Source organism: Marmota marmota, unplaced genomic scaffold (assembly GCF_001458135.2).
Source record: "Marmota marmota marmota unplaced genomic scaffold, marMar, whole genome shotgun sequence".
Taxonomy (NCBI): domain Eukaryota; kingdom Metazoa; phylum Chordata; class Mammalia; order Rodentia; family Sciuridae; genus Marmota; species Marmota marmota.
The window spans coordinates 7,493,426-7,515,760 of record NW_026000211.1 but is presented as its reverse complement, the minus strand read 5'-3'; the positions used below and the strand labels follow the sequence as shown (position 1 = coordinate 7,515,760).

Genomic DNA, 22,335 nt, shown 5'->3' with positions numbered 1-22,335 from the left:
GGGGTTTAGTTTTTTTTTTTTTTTTTTTTGGTGGCCGTGGTGGTACCAGGAATTGAACTCAGGGGACACTCGACCACTGAGCCACATCCCCTGCCCTATTTTGTATTTTATTTAGAGACAGGGTCTCGCTGGGTTGCTTAGCACCTCGCTTTTGCTGAAGCTGGCTTTGAACTCCTGATCCCCTGTCTCAGCCTCCCATACCACCACACCCAGCCCCCTGCTAATCTTATTCTAACCACTCTCCTGTCTCTGATGCGAATTACTTCTCCTGACTAAACTTAGGTACTTCACTCAAACTATAAATTGAGCCCAATCACAGCCTGATTGTATGGCCCAATCTCGGTAGATTCCTCCCAGTTCAGGAACCCATCCCTCCACAGCTGGGATCTCATCAGATTAATCCCACCAGAGAGAAGGCAGTTTTCTCCTCAGAAGGTGCTTGCTACAGACAGTTCAGGAACAAATCAAAACTTCCTATGCAAAGATGTGAATATTCAGTGGCTAGTTTATCCCCTCCCCCATTAAGCATGTTTATAATTCCATCTGCAGAAACTACAAGTAAGCTGAATTAACATGCATTACCTGATACTATTGTTCCATTTTCCTCTGTTAACAAAGACTAGAATTTAACATCCAAGAATATCTCAGCACAGATGCTCAAATTGAATATGTACTTTCTTAGGAATAAAGAAATGGCATACATGTTCCTAAAGATAAGTCATAATAAGGGGGGAAATGATTAATGAAAATGTACAGAGGGAACTAAGACAGAAAAAGGCATTTTTATATTTAAAGGAAGCTGAAAAACAAAATAGGATGAAGACATTAATAAAGAGCTTCCTGTACGGTTATCAATAAAAATATTTTTCATAGAAATTAGTGGCATTTCCAGTGGCTTTTTATTAATAGTTGTACTTTTCATTTCCTAAATCAATGAGTCCTAAATTGGAAGTTAGCAGCCATTGAGTCTGCAGTTCAGGTAACTTTTGGAGATAAGTAATTAAAATAAATTAGGCAATGGTCTCTGTTCATGCCTGTGAGCTAAGGATCCAGAATGTACCTGGCTCCCAGGCTATGCTGTGAAATACAAAAGATGAACCTTCAGTTAAAGAGAGAGGTCTTTTTTTTTTTAATTGATCTTACTTTTTAAATACATGACAGCGGAGTGCATTACAATTCTTATTACACATATAGAGCACATTTTTTCATATCTCTGTTTGTATATAAAGTATGTTCACACCAATTCTTGTCTTCATACATGCACTTTGGAGAGGTCTTTCCAACCCTATTTGTGTCCCTTCTCCTTTCTCTTTCCTGTCCTTTCTGTTATCCTGAACTCTCAAGTTGAATGAATTAAATTTGTTCACACTAAGGTATTAAGCTCTTAGCAGTTGAATGCGTTCTCTCTCCCACTGGTATTTGCACTCTGATAGAAAATAATGCCTTAACTCAAAGAATGAACTGCTTGTGTGACCTAACAGAAGAGATGAGGTTCTCAGTCACATGTTGTTCAATCTGCTAACTTAGATAATTAGCTCAGAAAGAACCTAGACCAATGGGCTTGTCAGCTTTCCCTCACTGTGACAAAATATGTAATATAATCCACTTTAAAAGATTTATTGTGGCTTCCAGTTTTCAAGGTTCAGTCCATGGTCACTTGGATGCATTGTGTTTGAGGCTGGGGTAAAGCAGGGCATCATGGCAGGAGCATTCAGTAAAGCAAAGCTGCTCACCTCATGACAGCTGGAAAGCAAAGACAGAGAGGAAGGGGGCAAAGGCCTCAATATCCCCTTCCAGGGCACACACACTCCCCCGGCCCTCCACCCCCGCGAGGACATCTCCCAATAGCACCCAGGCTGCAGACCAAGTTTAAAGCATATGGGCCTTTGGGGGTCATTTAAGACTGATAATAACCATCAGTCCTCAAAGTGCAACCCCTACTGGACCCTGAGATTATGCCAGTGGTGACTTGAGGCCAAAACTGTTTTCATAATAATACTACAATGTCTTTTGCCATTCTTACTCCCATTCTCTCAACAACTGTAGAGTGCAGTTTTCCAAAAATTCATCATGGGTACTAACACAATGTATTGAAATCAGAAATAGGAAAATACAGACAGTGTCTATTAAGCCATATGCTAAGGAAATTTATTTATTTATTTATTTATTTACTTTTTAGTTGTAATTGGACACAATATCTTTAATTAATTAATTTATTTTTATGTGGTGTTGAGGATCAAACCCAGGACCTTGCCAGTGCTAGGCAAGAGCTCTACCACTGAGCCACAACCCCAGCCCAGGCAATTTACATAAATGTGAAACAATTCCTCTCTTTTCAACGTTCCCTTGGTGTTAATAAAAAATTTAAAATAACTTTTTAACTTCAGTTTAAATTAATTCAACTTTAAAATTACATTTAAAAATCAAAAGTTTGAAATATTTTCACCAAAATGTTTGTTATAGCTTAAATTAATCCACAAATATTTTTTAAATTTCTCCATTTTAAATTTTAATAAAATAAACATCTATTATTTATAAATCTATAAACTGATATGAAATTTGTTTTTTCATTTAGACAATTTTATTTATTTATTTAGATCTTTAAAAACAAAACCAGTTTTTACAATATGTAAAAAAAGTTCTGAAACCAAAAATCTGAGAACCACCAAACAGCATTCTTGCTCTAACCCTGACAGTCTTCTGTGGTTTATCTGTTTAATACTACTTGGGAATCTTTAATTTACATAACATTTAGAAAAACTGCATTCATATTTAATGAGCCAGGAATAAAGAGAGAAAAAGAAAGAAAAAGGGGAAAAATGAGACAGATAGGTGGGAGAGAGGAGAAAGTCAGGGAAAGAAGTATGGAGAAGAGTAGGGGAAAGGAAATCTAACAAAATATCCATAGGGTATGCCCCATAAGAACCACAGATTTGTTTATTTAATGCATACTGACCTGTACACACTGTAAAAATTGCTTTGACTTTTAAGGATATAAATAAATAAATAAATAAATAAAATGAAAAAATAATGTTATATCAGTTAGTTTATGTATTTATAAATACTTAATAGATGTTTATTTTATTAGAATTTAAAATGGAGAAATTTTTTAATTTCAATAAAAAAAACTTATTTTTAAAATATCAAACAGACACTGAAACCTGGCCTCATAAAACTGACTTGTGTTTGTTTACCCAAAGAGTTGTAAATAGATTTGCCCTTAAGACATGTTTAATTTGGCCTCACCTTTGCCTACGAGAGAGAGAGAGAGAGAGAGAGAGAGAGAGAGAGAGAGAGAGAGAGAGAGAGAGAGAGANAGAGAGAGAGAGAGAGAGAGAGAGAGAGAGAGAGAGAGAGAGAGAGAGAGAATGACTTGTCAACAATTAAATTTAGAAAGTTTTTAGTACAAATCTGAATTTCTAGTTTCTCTTGGAATTTGAAAACAACTGGTAAGACAAGTTATCAAGAACCTGTAATGCAACCACCTGCTGAACCCAGGGGTCCTCAATCCCTCCCAGCAGACACCCACTCAAGTTCTCAAGCCCCTGTGCTCCATCCAAGCTAAGGACACCTCACCTGCTCCTTCACTGTTACTTAACTCACCTGGCGTATATCTTTCTCAAGTTGACCTTTAAATCTCTTCAGGTACATTACAAGAATGTTCTATGTGCCAAAAAAGTTATGTTAGTTAAAAAGTAAAAATATCACCCAATATTACCAAACAGGAGCATCCTTTCACATATTGGTATGATATTTATTTATTTATTTGCCAGCATTTTCTCTTAGACTTAGTATTAAACAGTTATGATTGTATATGATACATAAGTATAGAAAAATAAAGACTTTTCATATACCCATTGAGTCACTTTGTTATTTTGCATTCTAGAATAAGTATTTGGCATGTCACCTTTTTAAACACAGTGTTAAATCTTATATAAAATGCCATTATTTCAGTGAACTGTACTTGATTTCATTATTTCTATTTTAAAATATTTAGACTTATTTTTCCCTTTTATAAATCATGGGGATCAATAACTTTATAAACTATTTACTTTTAGCATAAATCCTGAAAGTATATAAATAATTGTATATATATTCCATCTTTCCCTGGAAAGAAATAGATGTTATCTTTTATAAAATCTCTTCATAAAATTTTCAAATAAGAGCCTAGTTTTTCAAAATTTTTATTCTATGCTGGAAGCTAAAAATGATTATTTAACTGAACTTTAAATCCCTTGAATATATTTCAAGTAAAACATTTTAAATATATCGAACTGTTTATATTACACTACACAGACATATCAAAAACATGGATTTTGGTCCAAACATTTGGGTAAAACCATTCTTTGTGAAATGGTGTTCTTATTTTGAAATTCTTAGGATATTTTCAAGATTTTTTGCAAATTCATTAGGGCATTTTAGATGATTATATCAAGGCAACCTTCCTAACATGCTGTTTTTTCAAAATATTTATTTTCTGGTATAGATGGACACAACACAATGCCTTCATTTTTATGTGGAGCTGAGGATGGAACCTGGGCCCGCCTGTGCTAGGCGAGAGCTCTACCACTGAGCCACAATCCCAGCCCCATGCTATTTTTTATGCAATTAATTGATAGCTACTTGAGTAACTTTGTAGACAATCCAGACAAAATTCTCACTTAAAAATGAGTAGCAGACACTAAATGAATATTCACATGAGTTGTTTAGCTTTCACCCATGGTGGAGCAGAAGAGCAAGAAGTAGAATAAAATCACTGAGTATGTAAGAAACAGGAAAAAGCCAAGCACAACCTGGTAGGGAAAAAAAAAAAAAACAGCGATTGAAACCATTCATATCCCAGGAAAGCAAAGACAACCATATATAATATTGCTCAACAAAATGGACATATGATTAATGTGACATACACATAACCACATTTGCATTATCTTCTATCCAGGATAGAAATGCGTCGCCAGAGAAAAGAGATTCTAAGATATAAAGTTGAAAAAAAAAAAAGATTTAGAATAAGAAATACCACATCAAAGTGATCCAGACTGACAGTCTGAGCCTTGTGGCCAACTTGTGTTGAACACAATGCAGCACAGCCAAAATGACTCCAGGAATGTAAGAAGAAACGGGAAAATGAGGCAGTTTGGTTATCATTTCTCTTGGAGAAACAAGGATACATGATGTTTTATTAATAGGCACAATTCCTTTATGTAAGTAACCTGATAAAAGGTAATGGGGTGATTTCATGCTCTGTTGAAAAGAAGTGGGATAGCTTTCTACCCTAAAGCCCTGGGTGCTCTTTCAAGCACTGCATGGAGCACATTTGCTATTTCTTTACAGCAAATAACATCTTAGTGATATGAAAGAGTTGCTTTGGCTTCCTGCAGAAATGCTGTTTATGTCCACTGTGCATTTCATATGCTCCAGAGCCTGCTGGCTCATAGAATCAAATCCCAAATGGACATTGACTATCAGAGTTCTTTTATAACATTTGGTTTTATCATGATTCACTGATTAACACAAGACAAATAGTGCATTTTCAAATGGAACTAATACCTTTCACAGTATAAAAATATCCTAAGAAAAATTCTATGACACATTTTCCAAGGACTACAAAATTTTGATTTTTTTAATGGGATCTACTTATTGCAAATTTCTAGAGATATATATGCCATCCTGTATCGATTCACATGCTGTTCATTCAATTATCAGATCTATACTGAAGGCCTAGTATGTGCCAAACACTGACAGGGTCTGAGTGCAAAGTAATAAATAAATTTAAAAAAAAAAGCCCTGACTTCACCAAGAAAAGTAAAGCCATGCGGAGAGACAAAGAGTTCAATTCACTGTTTTAAACCCAATGATCAGGGAAGGACTCACTTAGAAGAAGGCCTTTAAGCAAGATCTAGAGAAGTGAGGGAGCAATTTGCCAGGGTATCTGGAGAAGAGATGGTCCAGGCCAAGACCCAAGGAAGGTGTGTTCCCCAACAAGTCAGAGCAGTCTGGAAGGGGATCAAGGATCAAGGAAGGGCTTGGGAGGGGATGCAGGAGGAAGGAGCTGGAGCACACCAGAGGATAGAGCCTTAAATGCTATGGCAGGTTCTTTGGTTTTTATTGAGTTAGGTGGGAAACCATTGGCTGTTTTGTACCGAAAGACTGATATTACAAGATCTGCCTTTCAAGAGAAGCCCTATATAAAGAATACACTACTCAGAGGTATAAATGGAAGAGGGAGACCTGTGAAGACACTGTTGTAATAATCTGAGCACAAGACAACTTGGACCAGGCCATAGCAAGGTAAATAGTGAAGAGCAATCACACAATGGACCTGTTTGGAAGGAGACACCACAGGATTTGTTAAAAGTTTGAAAACAGCACATGGGAGAATAAGGGAAGAGCAAGGATTCCTCCAAGGTACATAGGATGGGGTCTGGGCTTAAATGTCCAAACTTGGGAGTCAACCCTGAATGGAGGACACTCAGAGCCAAGACATGGTGAGATCCCGAAGGGAGGGATCCTGAAGGTGGAGGAGAAGTTAGAGGACTGAGCTCTAAGACACTGCAGTGCCTAGAGGACAACAGAGAGAAAGTGGTACCGATGAGAAAGTGGGGTCAAAAAACAAGTTTTAAAGTACTTCAAGCAAGAAGCAATGAATGCCCCCTTGTGCAAATGCTATCAGTGTTCAAAAGGAGACAAGGATGAAGAATTGACCATGGGATTTAACAACACAGAAGAAGCAGCCTTGAAACGAGCAGTTCCTGTGAAGTGCTGGAGGCAAAAGTCAGAAGGAAGTAGGTCTGAGAGGGAAAGTGAAAAGGGAAAGTGGATACAAGAAGTGTGAATAGAGTTGCAAAATATTTCACTGTGAGGAAAGGAGAAAGAGCCATGCTTGTGAGGGTATTTCAGCTGGAGGGGAATATAGGATCAGGAAACACTGCCTAGGAGAAATGTCATTGTGGTTTTTGGTAGGATCATTGCAGTGGGGAGGAAAAAATGGATGTCACAGAAGTCAAAGTGGAGAGTTGCTGGAAAGGGAGTGGGATATTGGAATTTCGTGCTCAAGTAACACGGGAGGAAAGAGCATTTCGACATAGGTACAGGTGAGGGTGATCAGCAGGTAGATGTTTATAGAAACTATCATTTTGTGACTCCTGTTGGAGTTTGGACTTGTTCAGTGAAATATGCCCCAAGGTCAGCAACTGGGAATGAGGACATGGAGATGAAATGTTGGAGGCTTAAGAAAAGGAAGAGTATAAAGTAACCTTCCAGAGACACAAATGGGCTACAGGGAGGAATGGAATGGCAGGGTACATACGGAGGCTACTAGGGGTTAATGACAGGACCAGCTTCATTGATGTGTGAGCCCATTCAGTCACATGTTGAGCCATATTAATTTCTTTTTTGCAATTATGCTATCACTTATGTATTGCTGTTACTTGTACTGTGGTTTATAAGTCAAAATGTACCTTTAAAATGAAAAAGTTTTATACTTTACTGCATTTAATGGTAGCTTTTTCCCATCTTTTGAACAAACAGCCTTACAGTTTTTCACTGGTCCCTGAAAGTTTTGTAGCCAGTCCTGGCGAGCTGAACAGAAAAGGAAAATAATCAGCATGGTTGTGGGGTTTTTCCCAACCACATCCAACTGGAAAAGGTTTAAGCTATAGTTGCACCAGGTAAGTACCAGGAGGTGAGAGAGGGACAGGTTTGTTGCAAATGAATGAAAATAATGACACTTCAGATGGCTCAAGAGTGACTAGACTCCATCTTGCTCTAACTTAGGACAAAATAAAGACATCAGTGTATGTTATAAGTGTCATATAATACCTCAGAGAATGTCCATTCTCCAGGGCTTTTGCACAGGACCCAAGAGTGTCTGAATCCTGAAATTTTATTCATGGATGCTGGTAACACACAGACTTCCTATCAGTCACTAATTGCTTTCAGAAGATCCAACACCTTAGGTAATGAGAAAATCACCTTGGATGAGTAAATATGTCAAAATTCTTCTTCAGCTACCAAAATTCCTTACCATGTGCATGCTCACCCCTTTATAAATTTCCATACTCCTTCCACATGTTTTCCTTCTTTATGTGACTCTGTTAACAACCAATCATTTTCTAATCCATCAATAATTATCCTAATTACTGCATGGGATAGTTAATATAATGTGTCAACACAACTGAGGCCCAGGATGCCCAAATATTTGGCTAAAACTATTCATGCCATGTCTATGTGAGTATTTCAAAATGAAATTAACATTTGAATTAAGTGAATAACTAAAGCAGATTGCTCTCTCTACTGTGGGTGGGTCGCATTCAATCATTTAAAGGCCTAAATAGAGGAAAAGAGTAGACCCTCCTGTCAAAGAGTGAACTCCTGAGTGAGTGCTCAAGCTAGAACATCCTTGGTCTTTTCTGGCTTCAGACTCAAATTGAAACACCACTTCTTCTTTGGTCTTGAGTCCACTGACTTTCAGACTGTGATTATACCATCACCTTTCCAGGTTCTAGGACTTCAGACTCAGATGAGAATTACACCATCATCTCTCCTATGTCTCCAACTTCCGACTGCAGAGCTTCAGACTTCTCAGCCCCAATAGTTGTTGTGAGCTAATTCCTTATAATAGCTTTCTTTCTATGTATACTCTCCTCACTGCTGAAATAACTCGAACATCTGCTGTGCTGATAGTTGTACAAGGTCATTGTCATGCTTTCCTATTGAACAAATAGGTAAAAACACATGGCTCTATGAAACACTTTCACAATGATTAACTTTTGTAATCTTAAAATATTCCTTTGAAGCTGGTATTATCATGTCAATGTTTAACATGAAGCTTGGAGAAGTTATGTAACTTAATCAAGTTGATGTGGTAAGTATAGAAGAATGGACATGAGCTTTGTAATTATCTCTTTGCCTTCCTTCTTTTGTATATTACCTAAGCTCTCTGAGATTGAAACTCGTCATCTATTCAATCTGGATAACACTGCCTATCACAGTTGCTCATTGCGGCAATTTATGCAATCACGTATATTCAAATGCCTAATATTTATTGGGTATTCAAGAAATATTTTTTTCTTTTCTCCTTTTCCTCTCCCCTCTAGGATCTTAACTCCCTGTCTTATAAAAAACTGTAAATCACATGGATAACTCTGAAATAGTAATTGATATATTTTCTAAACTCTATTCGGAGCTAATAATTTATAGCAGGGTTTTTGTTTGGTGAGCATGATACTTGTTTTTCAAGTTGAAATTTGAAAACCTTTAGAAGAATATATCTCATAGTTTTACACAGACCACACTCATCCCCATTGTCCCATATCTAGTTTGATTTAAACATCACATTACCATCCTATTCCTGATTAGGTTTGAAATTTCAGCCTCTCCAAAGGCACCCTGTGATTCTGATACATCAACAGCTTTGTACATCTTTCTTTGGACACAATTATCTATTTTTAAAAAAAGTTTGGACAATTACCCAAAGAAGTGTTTTTTTAACAGATTAAGAATCTGTTTTGATGGTCAAATCAAAGTTGTTTTCCCTACTTCACCAACAAATATTGTCATATGGCTACACATAAAAGTTAGATCTCAGCAATCATTTGTACTGCCAATATGCCTACCAACTCTAAAAAATAAAAATAAAAAATTTTAAGTTAAGGGGGGGATTTAAAATTTACAGCAAGATAACCTAATTTTCAAAGTATTATTAAATCTGCATTTCTAAGTTATGTGTGGAGTCTTTATTTTTACCACCCCTTTTCTTGGAATGTCTTCAAAATAACAATTGTAATTTGAGAAGTGGACCATATAAAATGGGCCAAATGATAAGATAATGGGCAAAAGCATTTCCAAAATGAGACCAGCTGTCAACCCTGTCTTTGGAAGGGAGGTTCTGGCAAACTGCCATTGGCCACCAGCCTGGTCTTGTTTCAAACTGATTAGCAAACATTCTAGTCAATCAATCTTGCCCCAAATTAAGTTGTTGGTAAGAAAAAAAGAGCAGGATGATTTGCATTACAAAGCTCTCAGGCATCTGATAGATGAGAAGTGACTTCCCTAAGGCTTCTTCATATTGAGTAAAAATAAAGCTTCCATTCTTCCACATCAAGAGGCAGGGACAAGTGAGCCCAGAGCATATTACATACCAAAGAGTGGACTAAAACGGAGCCTTCAGCTATGTCCACATTTGTAGGCAGATGTAAGTGAATTCTTTTCACATAAACTGTATCGCTGTCTTCACTGGTAGCTTGGCCCATGTGCAGAAATCTAGCAAATCTCTACCTGGTTCTAAAAATTCCTATTATTCTAATGACTAGTGTTCTAAGACAGGACTCTGTCTGTGACTCACTAATCATACTTGTTCAGCCATGTGTTTTACGAGGTTTCAGGAATTATAATGCAACCTAGGATATATTCTAGTTGTCAGGACAACAGTGCTGGAGTAAAATTCTCTTTTTTCCCATTTATCTGGAGATTTTTTTTAAATTAAATTTTTTCCAAGTTATTACTTGAAAGCATGTTATTACCAGAATAATGAACTAAAACATGGCCTTAGAGCATGTGGCAAACTTTGTATTCAGGAGAGGACTGCAAAACTATCTAGTTGAATGCTGTAGCTTGGAGCTCAGGATGTTGGGGCTCAGAGACATTAATTGATCTGCTTAAGATCACAACACCAATTAGTACCAGAGCTTGAATGAAAATGTAGGTTTGCTGTGTCCTCGCCAAATGCTTTTGAACTATAAGAGTGACAATTTGTGTCCTCGGGAAGCCTAAGGCATTGTTCTGAGAATCTTAGAAGAAATGGGCTCCTTATGAATCATTTAGTAATAGAGAAATAAGCTGGTTTTTAGAATTTCTAGAACTGACTGTGCAACCATGAATATAAAGTATAAAACCAGTAGACATGTGTGATGTGAATTTTACAATAAACCATGCCCTGCCACTCACACCCACACCAGGAGACAATATGATTTCCACCTTAGCTACTTTATGGTAGTACAGGTTGCCTGTGAGGGTTTGCATCCTACAGTGCTGGCTACATTCCAGGGTAGCTGTATCAGAGTGCTTATAAGTTCAAGGACTCATTAAGCTACAGAGCCCTCAAACTGTAGGAATATAGAAGGGAGGAAGAAAAAGAGTTCCAGTTATCATCGATGTAAATCAAAAAGAAATATTTTCAAACTTTTCCTCTAACATCTTAGATTTTGTGAGTTAAACTTAATTTTTGTGAAATAAGCTAGATTAAAACGGATTAACAGAAGGAAAAAGCATATAAATTTAATTTCTTTTTAAATCTGTAATTACCCAGAAAAGAGGTTAAAAGGTCAGAAGAGAAATTTGTCAATTTATTAAAAGGCAATAAGTGGAGGGGAAGTGACTAGACAAAGGAAGAGGGTTGGGGGTTTCTAGAAGAAGGGAAGTACATAGGGAAACTAAAGAAAGACAAAGTTATTTTAGTAAAGTTTGCTTGCACAGACATCAATGGCTGACTTCTCTTCTTCATGACCATAAACCTCCCCTGGATAAGTGATTTTTCAGAAGTTTCTACTCTTAGTTAGATAAGGAAAGCTCTGAAAAAGGCTTCTTTGTGCATCTGTTAATTTTCAGTTGCCTTCAGCTCAGAATAATCCATATGACAAAGTGGCATATAGTGAAGAGACATATTCTGATCCCTTTCAGCTCCATAGGCAATGGGAACGTCTATCCAGAAACTCTTCTATCCACAAAGAATGAATCTGGTGGACAGTCGAACATGAGGTCTCTGTTGCTGGAAGATGGCTTGACGCCCATGCTGTACAACTCACTGCTTCTACAGGTAAGTGACCTGAGGCTGTTGTGGTTTCCTCCCGTGTCTTTAGTGAACAGGTAACAGAGAAGAGTCCAACTCAACACTTCAATAAAGTTGATAAACCAATCAGATTTGCTGGCAGATGTGCCTTATAACGTCACACAGGTGGCCTCCCCCTTGAACATAATCTAGATCAATACAAACAGAATAGCTGCAGCAGTTTCTTAAAAACAACTGTATCTCTGATGCTAAGTGGTATATGAAAGATTGCTCTCAAGGTAAGTATAATCTAATACACACAGTCAATAAATCTCAGACCAAAACACTCTAAAGAAAAATACATGGACTGGGGTTGTAGCTCAGTGGTAGAGCACTTACCTAGCATGTGTGAAGGCCTGGGTTTGATCCTCAGAATCATATAAAACTAAATAAATATAATAAAGATATTATGTCCATCCAAAACTAAAAAAAAATAAAGAAAGAAAATGCATTTCAGTATTCCTTTTCCACCAATCTTATAAAAGCAAGCTATACCTGAAAACTTTTTTCAATGTAGAAATTAAATAGTTCCAATTTCCTAATGAATATACATGGATTATTTTCAATGGCATCTTCAAAATATAGACTCCAAATCCTTCCATTTGAAGATTCCCCCCAAAGTGATATATGGATAGAAAAGGAGTTTGTTAAAAAAAAAAAAAAAAAAAAAAAAAAAAAAAAAAAAAAAACAGAAGAGAAAGAGCATTTGTGGCTGAAGTTTCTTTTCCACTTGGCCTCAAATGTTGAAGCTTGTTTTAGAGATGCTCCAAAAATGTCTTCTTGAAATGATCCCTTTCTCTTTCAATGTGAAAGTTTACATTTTAAGACTACTCTGAACATGACAAAAACAAGACTAGACTTTGATATTTATTAAAACTTTACAGCACAGTTCCATTTTTCCAACCATGTAATAGCTCCTCTCACCTCATCAGAGTATGATAGGTACATACATGAGCACTGAAAGGTAGAAATTGAAGTGGCTTGTAGGGAGCATTCAGTAAGGAGGAAATAGCATAAGCAAATGTATAGAAATGGAAACTTAATGGATATGTTCTGAGAATCACAAGTGAATTTCACTGCCAGTTTTGGCTGTGTCATCCAACAGATCTGAGTATGAATCACTACTCTGGCATTGATATATTCTGAATGTTTGTGTCCCTTCAAAATGTGTTTATTGAACCATAATACCATAAGGCAATAGTATGAAGAGAGATGAGTAGGGTCTTTGGGATGTGAGTAGGTCATGAGGGTAGAGTCCTTGTAAACAGAATTTCTGCCCTTATTTTAAAAGAAAAAAGGCTTGAGAGAGTTTATTGTGTTTCTTCTACCATGTGAGGATACAATGAAGTCACCGTCTATGAGAAATACTTCCTCATTAGACACTAAATCTTCTCGTGCCTTGATCTTGGAGTTCCCAGCCTCCAGAATGGTAAGTAATAAATTTCTGTTATTTACAAATTACCCATTCTAAAGTATTTTGGTATAGAAGCTGAAACAGACTAAAACTGCTTTCTATTAGAGAATTTACCTCAATTTTATTTTATGAAATGAGAATAAAAATAAACTCAAACATTGTGCAAAGACAAAATGAAGTAAATGAATATAAATCTCTTAGCACAGTGCCTGGCGAATAATAAGAGATCAACAAATGTTAGCATTTATAATAATAATCATTATTAGTTGCTGCAGTAGAGAGGTTAGGTAGAGAATTTAATGATTTAGGCTAGCAAGTAGCAAGCCAATCATGGAATACCAGTTATAATGTATGGTATTAAGTCTACTGAAACCTCAAGTACATATTTCAAAAATTCTCTGAAGTCAAGCCATTCCAAGAAAAATCAATAGCTCCTATCCTTAGCATGTCATCATGGGCCCTTCAACAAGCTTTTGCCTCATCTGAAAATATTCTATCTGTGGGAAAGTGGGACCATTTCATAATGGAAAACATGCTATGGATTAGTGATTGAAGGAAGGCACTGAATACTAATGAATTTTGTTTTAAGCTCATTAAAAGTGAAAAGTTAACAATGTTAGCATGGATTCACTTCCTACTTGGCAAATAACTATCAGTATCACAAGTATTATTAAAGCATTTTAATGAATGTATACAACAAAGGCAGTGAATTGTTAAAAATGTCTTCTAAATAAAAATGACTGTGTATCTTTTCTGTAAAAATGTCATTAATGTGGAAAAGGTTTTAAAGTACAAGAGAAGCCCACAGGCTTGATATGCATGTAGTTACGTCCACTTTTGTTAGTTGTATAGGATTACTGATAATTCCTATTAAATGTGTTTAACTTGCATGATGTAACATTCAAGGTTTTATGAAGTTGTTTTTGTCATTGTTGTTTTAACCTAGATCCCAAAATACCAGCTCTGCACAAGCAACACAGCTATATTTTGTTTCTCTGCTTCCCTGAAGTAGCCATCACGGAATTCATTGCACATACAACAAATGATGGTTGAAAAAATTACACCTTTATCCAAAAGAGTCAAACATCCTTCCCACTTATAATGCCACCTTTATAGTGTATTTTGCATGTTGAGTCACTAAGAATTAATAACATTAGTTAAGAGATCTTGGAATATTGGATAACTGAAATAACCTCCAGCTACTAAATTCTTAGTAAGTCCATGCAAAGAGAGTGTTTCGAGAGATCCTTCACAGAGGTTACACAAAATGACCACTAAGGTCACTCTATTCTCCATAATTCTGTGATATCCTACCAATGCTATATTCACAAATACATATTTTAATGGTTCTTACCGGATTCTGTTTTACTCACTTTTGAAAGGTCATCTAATTTTTTCAAGTGAGCTAATTAGTGAGTAAAGTAGTTTTGAATGATTGCAGGTGGCAATACTAGCCTATTACCCTCCTAAAAGCTAAGGTGACACCAATTAAATTAAGGGTGACTGATAATTCTCCTTTATTACTACACCTGTATTCATATTTATATACTTTTCATTAGTGCTCTTGGGGTCAGTTAAAAGATAAAGGGGAACTAAACTCAGCTCATTAATAAAATTTAAAAGTTGAGTTTCCAGGCTCTCGATGCTAATTACCCTCTGCTACCACTAAGGCATTTTAAATCAGCACAGATGAGCACCTAAGCAATGAAAAGAGACTGTCCAGAAATGAACCTGAAAAAGAGAAAGAATTTAAAAATAAATAAATAAACAGACTGAGCACGATCAGCAGCGCAGCAGTCCTGCCAATTCCTCCCTGTCCCAGTGGAACTGTTATTAATGTTGGCTGGTGCTGTTCTCAGATGCCTCGTTGTTTGGTAACCAAAGGGAACAGCATGCTTATTGCCTGTAACTTGATTAGGAATGTTGAAAACAAGAGGCATAGCCGCTAATGATGTTTCTGCACGGGACCTCTGCACTCCGCAACCACTCAAGCTTTCAGAAAATAAAGACCTGACCTTTACACTCCTTGTGCCTCCTACGTTGTGCCGTGCTGGTTGGTACAAGGAAAATGCCAATAGACGCCTCCTAAGTGGCGCCCAACACAAATGGAGTGCTCACTGTGCAAATCATTAATCCGACTCATTTCATTTACTCTAAATAAAGGAGCATTAACAAGTCCTGTCTGTTGAATGTCCCTTTTTGTGTGTGTCTGTGGGCTGGTCTGTCAATTAATACTATAAGCAGGTGCAATCTCATAGCCTTTTCCCAGTAATATACACTGTTGTTCATTTTTGGCTTTTTCCTGAGATTGACCTTCGTGATCATGAAATCAATTTTAATGTAATAACTTAAAGCATTCTATGATCCCAGTTTTTGAAAGGTAGAGTACACATGAATATTTACCTTAAGATGCAGGTAACTGGTGAAAATACTCTGTGAGACCCTGGGGGCAATCTACAACACCCTCCTCTCCTAAAAAAAGAGGAAGAGGAGGAGGAGGAAAAGAAAGTACTATTACCTTAACAATTCTCTATTTAACAGCAAAGCAAATGATACAATGTTATTGATATTTTTGAACACTGTGTAGAAGATGATTTATCATAGGACAGTTGACTACACTTGTCTGTTCTGCATATTGTTAAAGAAACTTGTTTCTCTTTACCTAATCTTTCTTTTAAAAGAAAATTTCATTTATTCTCTTGATATCAATATACAATATGTAGCCTCAAAATAATGCCTCCTCCGGGGGACTTTTCCTTATATCCTCTTAAGTGAAATAATTTTTTCCCTTTTATGTCACTTACCATATTCCGTTTTGTGCTCGCTTTTCTGCATTTGCATTCTTTTTTATATCAGTCCATGCACACGATATTAAAGATGTTTGTAAATTCTTGCCTAGTAAAATGAATAAATGGTCTGATGCCAATTTCATTCAAAACTACATTCACTTTCAATTTGAGAAAGGCTCAGTACTCTTCACACTTTCCTGACAATTGAGCACAGGGAACCTTCAGATCATTCATAAAACCTGTGATTTGGGTAGTTTTACTTTCAGATTTTTCCCAGCTATCATTCTACAGGGGACATAATGTCTAACAGCTGTTCTCCCAAATCTCATCTAAGTGCTTACTCTATCTCCTAGTGAACTAGTAACCCGCAATGACTCGTTAGTTAGGATCCAAACAAAATTAATTACCCTAAATTGGTGTCTACTAACATAGAGGAGTCAGGATAAAAGAATTGTTGTACAACTGGAGTTTGGGTACCTTTGATTGGGGTATCTTTCTTAAACATCACATATAAAACATAATAAGAGTAGAAAATGTAACAAACATTGACAAATACATATTTAACCATTTTAATATAAGCCTCAGGAAATGTGTTTGATTAGGGATGTGTGACCAGAGCACTGTTAAGTGACACACTGATAGGAAGTTATGACCATAGATGCATAAACAGCACATCTCAGTATTCTTCCTGAAAATGACACTTAAAAACAGAAAGAATTTTTTTAAGTACAAATTTTTCTTTCAGCAAATCTAGGAGAAAATGGATTAAAAACTGTAACTTGAGAATACTTGCAGATACTCAAAATGGTAGAAATCAGGTAAGTCATGTGAGAAGAAAGAAAAAAAAATACTGGTGGATGAATAAAGGGCAGAGTGGTGTTTGATTTCAGAAAGTACTGGTGAAATTATACTTCCTGAAGCCCAGGGTCTCAGTCTAAAGTACAAAAGTTGTGTCACTTACCTGCAAGAATGACTTCCAGAACACAGAGGGCAGAAAAGTCACCAGAAGTCTCCTGGGCCATTTGATTTAGAGTGATGCTACACAAAGAATCCCACTAATAAGCCACATTTGAATGGGTAGTTTCTGTGGTGCCATACGAAAGAGTTTGGGGGTTGTTAAGCCTACAAGACAACTTCATCCCCTCCCCTGTCCACTGTAGGAACTTATCACATGTTGCTTATTTTTTATGTAAAATGCTATCGAATAAACTACAGAAAATAAAAGCAAAATATAACAGATAAAGAATGCATAACAAAAATCATTGCCAAGGACAAGGTCAAGTTTTTATTCAAACATTTTTCCATGAACTAAAAACTTAATGAATCTATTACATCCAAATTGAAAGAACATGGAGCAGAAATGCAAGAACTTGGGGGAAAAGTGGTAATATGATGTGTTAGTCAGCTTTCTGTTATTAAAACAAAACACCTGAGATAAGCAACTTAAAAAGGCGGAAATTTTTATTTTGACTCACAGTTCTGGAGGTTTTAGTGCAGGTGTGTTGCGTTCAGGTCTATGGTGATATAGTATCTCATGGAGGGAGCATGTAACAGAGGAAGCTGCCCACAAAAAGACAGTGGGGAAGCAAAGAAAGGGGAAGTGATAGGAACCCCACTCTCCAGGGTTACATCCCCAGTGACCTAATTTCTTTCCACTAGGCCCCAGCTCTTAAAGGTTTCACCACCTCCCAATAACATCATAGGCTGGCAACTAAGCCCTTAACATATGGGGCTTTGGGAGACACTCCTACAAACCACAGCAAACAATAAAAAAGAAAATGTATGTCAACAAATACCAGAAAAGAAGAAGAAGAACTAAAATCATCACAGAAATGTAGATAAAACATGGAAGAAGTAGAGAGATGAAAAGAGACTATAGAAAACACTGTAAGGAACATAGATGATAAAAAAAGTAAATAAAGTGAAATTGAAAGAAAGAGTCAAAAAAAAACAATTAGAAGGAAAATGATAGCCATAAAAGACAAAGTAAAATATACCCAAAAAAGTTGATGGGGGAATTATTAAAAGAAGAAAGTTAAAGCATTGAAACAGTACAATCCCTTCAAGAACTGATTTAAGAAAACTGCTCCAAAATAAAAATTAGATTCCCATAAAGGAAAACACTAGAAACATTAAAGAAAATAATCCTTTAGACTTCCAGGAGAAAGAATTAAGTCACTTACAAAAAAGAGAACGTAAGTTTGAGCTTGGTAGCACACCAGATAGTCCCAGCACTCAGGGGGCTAGACAGTTGCTTGAGCCAGGCAGTTGGAAACCAGGCTGGGCACTATTAGTGTGACAAAAGAGAAAGGGAGAGAATGTCACTGATTGGGCTCATTTTTTCCACCACAACACTCAATGCCAATATACAGTGGAACAATAATTATAAGATGTTGAAAACAAGAAACTGAGAAAGAGCTAGAAGGGTTTTTTTTTTTTTTTTTTTTTTTTTGTTAAAAGTTGAACAAACGAACAACAACAACAACAAAAAAAAAAAAAAACACCCAAAAATCCAAATCTTCCATGGAAAACTCAAAAGTGTGTTGCTGCTCTGGTGAACAGGGGAGCTCTGGTGCTTTCTTCTAATCCCTCTCACCTTCCACTACACCTGGAGCACCTCTGTGATGTCCAGTTCCCAGGAACACATTTGGAAACCTCTGGCTGCATGGCCAGCCCATATATATGGACTGTGACAGACCTTGGTACCAGTAGATTTCCCTGGAAGACAATGGCTTCTTGGTGCAGTGAAACTTCTGGCTTGGTTCTTCCCTTTAGACTCCCGGGACCCACTTCTGGTGCCATCTCAGGGCACCTCCACAACTTTCTGCGAAGGTTTGGAGGCTGGCCCACCTCCTGAAGCCCAATTCCTCTACCTCATCCAACATTATTAGCCAGGGCATGGGGCCAATTTCTTTTTCCTTTTTTTTTTTTTTTGTATGCAATTTCTTTTTAAAAAACATTGTTCTTCTTATTTATGCATAATAGTAGAATCCATTTTGATAAAATTTTATAAGCATGGAATATTATTCTAATTAGGACCCCATTCTTGTAAATGGGCAAGATGGTAGGATTCACGTAGGTATTTCCATTTCTGTACAGAGAAAAATTATGTTAGATTTATTCTACTTTCTTTCCTATTCCTATCCCCCCCTCCCTTCCTTTTGTTTCCCTTTGTCTAATCTACTGAACTTCTCTTCTTATTGTAGTGTAGCTTCCACATATCAGTGAAAACATTTGACCTTTAGACTCCTGGGATGTTTTTGAGATTGACTTATTTCACCTAGCATATTCTCCAGATCCATTCATTTACTGGGAAATGTCTAGGGCTGAGTAAGATTTCAGTGTGTATTTATACCACAATTTCTTTATACATTCACCTGTTGATGTGCATCTAAATTGGTTCCATACCTTAATTAGTGTGAACTATGCAGCTATAAACATTGATGTGGGTGTGCCACTGCACTATGCTGATTTAAAAACCTTTGGATATACGCTGAGGAGTGGGATAGCTGGGTCAAATGGTGGTTCCATTCCTAGTTTATTGAGGAATCTTCATACAGCTTTCCCAAGGGGTTGCTCCAATTTGTGGTCCCACCAGAAAAATATTAGCATTCCATTTCCCCACATCCTCACCAATTTATCTTTACTTGTATTTTTGATAATTGCCATTTTGACTGGAGTAAGATGGACTCTCAGTATAGTTTTAATTTGTATTTCTCTAATTGCTGGAAATATTGAACATTTTTTTCATATATTTACTGATCATTTACATTTCTTCTTTGAGAAGTGCCTGTTTAATTCCTTTGTCCATTTATTGATTAGGTTGTTGTTGTGTTTTCTTTTGTTTGTTGTTATTGTTGTGGTTTGGTTTGGTGTGGTGTTAAGCTTTTAGAGTTATTTATATATCCTGGAAATTAACATCCTGAGGTGCAGGTGGCAAAGATTTTCTCCCATTCTGTAGGTTCTCTTTTCATGCTGCTTTTGCTGTGAAGAAGCTTTTTTAGTTTGAGGCTATCCAGCTTATTGATTTTTGAAATATTTCTTGTGCTTTAGGAGTATTGTTCAGGATGTCAGTTCCTGTACTGAAATGTTGAAGTGTTGGTCTGACTTTTCTTCAACTAGGTGAGGGTTTCTGTCTAATTCCTAGATCTTTGATTCACTTAAAGTTGATTTTTGTGCAGAGTGAGAGATAGTGGTTAACTTTCATCCTATTATGATTCTGTTCTGTATCAGTTTCCAGATTGCCCAGTACCATCTGTAGAAAAGGCTATCTTTTCTCCAGTGTGTGTTTTGAGCACCTTTGCCTAGTATGAGATAATTGAATTTATGTAACTTTGTCCCTGTGTCTTCAATTCTGTTTCATTAGTCTTCTTGCCTATTTTGGTGCCGATACCATGCCATTTTTGTTACTGTAGCTCTGTAGTATAATTTAAGGTCTGCTTCTGTGATGCCTCCTGTTTTGTATTTCTTGCTAAGGATTGCTTTAGCTATTCTGGAGCTCTTATTTTCCAAATGTATTTCATGATTGCTTTTTCTATTTCTTTGAAGAACATCATTGGGATTTTGATGAGAATTGCATTGAATCTGTATAAAGCTTTTGGTAGTAGGCCATTTTGACAATATTGATTCTGCCTATCCAAGAATATGGGAGGTCTTTCCATATTCTAAGCTCTTCCTCAATTTCTTTCTTTAGTGTTCTGTAATTTTCATTGTAGAGATCCTTCACTTCTTTGGTTAAATTTATTCCTAAGCAATATTTTTGAGACTACTGTGAATGAAATAATTTCCCTAATTTCTCTTTCAGCTGATTCATCATTGGAGTAGAAAAATGCCATTGATTTATGGGTCTTGATTTTGTATTTTGCTACATTGCTGAATTCATGTATGAGTTCCAGAAGTTTATTAGTGAAGTTTTTTTAATCTTCTAAGTACAGAATCATGGCATCCACAGAGATAGTTTGCACTCTTCTTTTTCTATTCATATCTTTTTTAATTTCTTTCTTTCCTTCTTTTTTTTTCCTAATTGCTCTGGGTAGTGTTTCAAGGACTATGTTGAACAGAAGTGGTGAAAGTGTGCATTCTTATTTTGTCCCCATTTTTAGAAGGAATGACTTCAGTTTTTCTCCATTTAGAACAATGTTGGGCTAGGATTTGTCATATATAGCTTTTACAATGTTGAGCTATATTCCTATTATCCCTAGTTTTTCCAGTGTTCTAAACATGAATGGATGCTGAATATCAAATGCTTTTTCTGCATTTAATGTGATAATTATGTGGTTCTTGTCTTTAAGTATATTTATGTGATGTATTACATTTATTGATTTCCATGTGTTGAACAAACATTGCATCCCTGGGATGAAACCCCTTTGATCATGGTATATTATATTTTTAATGTATTCTTGTATGCAATTTACCAGTATTTTTTTTTAAGAATTTTTACCTTTATGTTCATCATATTGGTCTGAAGTTTTCTTTTCTTGATTTGTCTTTGTCTGGTTTGGGATCAGGGTGATACTAGTTTCACAGAATGAATTTGGAAGGGTTCCTTCCATTTCTGTTTTATGGAATAATTTGAGAAGGACTGGTGTTAGTTCTTCTTTAAAGCACTGGTAGAATTCAGATGAGAATCCATCTGATATCCTGTAGTTTTCTGTGTTAGTAGGCTTTTGATGGTTTCTTCAATTTCATTACTAGAAATTGACTTGTTTAAATTTTTATACCCTCCTGGTTCAATTTGGGTAGATCATATTTGTCAACATCTTCAAGATTTTCTAGTGTATTGGAGTATAAGTTTTCAAAGTAGTTCCCAATTATCTTCTGTATTTCAGTAGTGTCTGTGGTGATATTTTAATTTTCATCACAGATTTTAACAATTTGAATTTTTTCTGTCTTTCTTTTAGTTAGTGTGGCTAAGGGTTTATCAATTTTGTCTATTCTTTAAAAGAATCAACTTTTTTGTTTTGTCAATTCTTTGAAATTTTTGTTAATTTCAATTTTATTGAGTTCAGCTCTGATTTTGATTATTTCTGGTCTTCCATTGATTTTGTTGTTTATTTGTCCTTCTTTTCCTAGGCCTTGAGTGAAATACTAGATTATTTATTTGGTGTCTTTTTATTCTTTTAATGAATGAGCTCAATACTATGAACTTTACTCTTAGAACCACGTTCATAGTATCCCAGAAGTTTTAATATGTTGTATCACCATTCTCATTTACTGCTAAGCATTTTTCAATTTCTTCCCTGATTTCTTCTGCTATACATTCATCATTCAATAGTAAATTATTTAATCTCCATGTGTCAGAGTAGTTT

The 22,335-nt window shown here is 36.1% G+C and overlaps 1 long non-coding RNA gene across 2 annotated transcripts; it reads right to left on the bottom strand.

Annotated features, from left to right (window-relative positions):
• Window positions 1–13,453: 13,453 nt before the first annotated feature.
• On the bottom strand, window positions 13,454–19,622 carry LOC125612880. Of its 2 annotated transcripts, XR_007343358.1 has the most exons (4): window positions 18,211–19,622; window positions 16,043–16,133; window positions 15,642–15,710; window positions 13,454–14,969 (listed from the first exon to the last, which is right to left on the bottom strand). It is a non-coding gene; the product is annotated as an uncharacterized LOC125612880 (long non-coding RNA). The 2 variants fall into 2 exon arrangements; XR_007343357.1 differs by having other exon boundaries at window positions 16,043–19,622.
• Window positions 19,623–22,335: the final 2,713 nt, after the last annotated feature.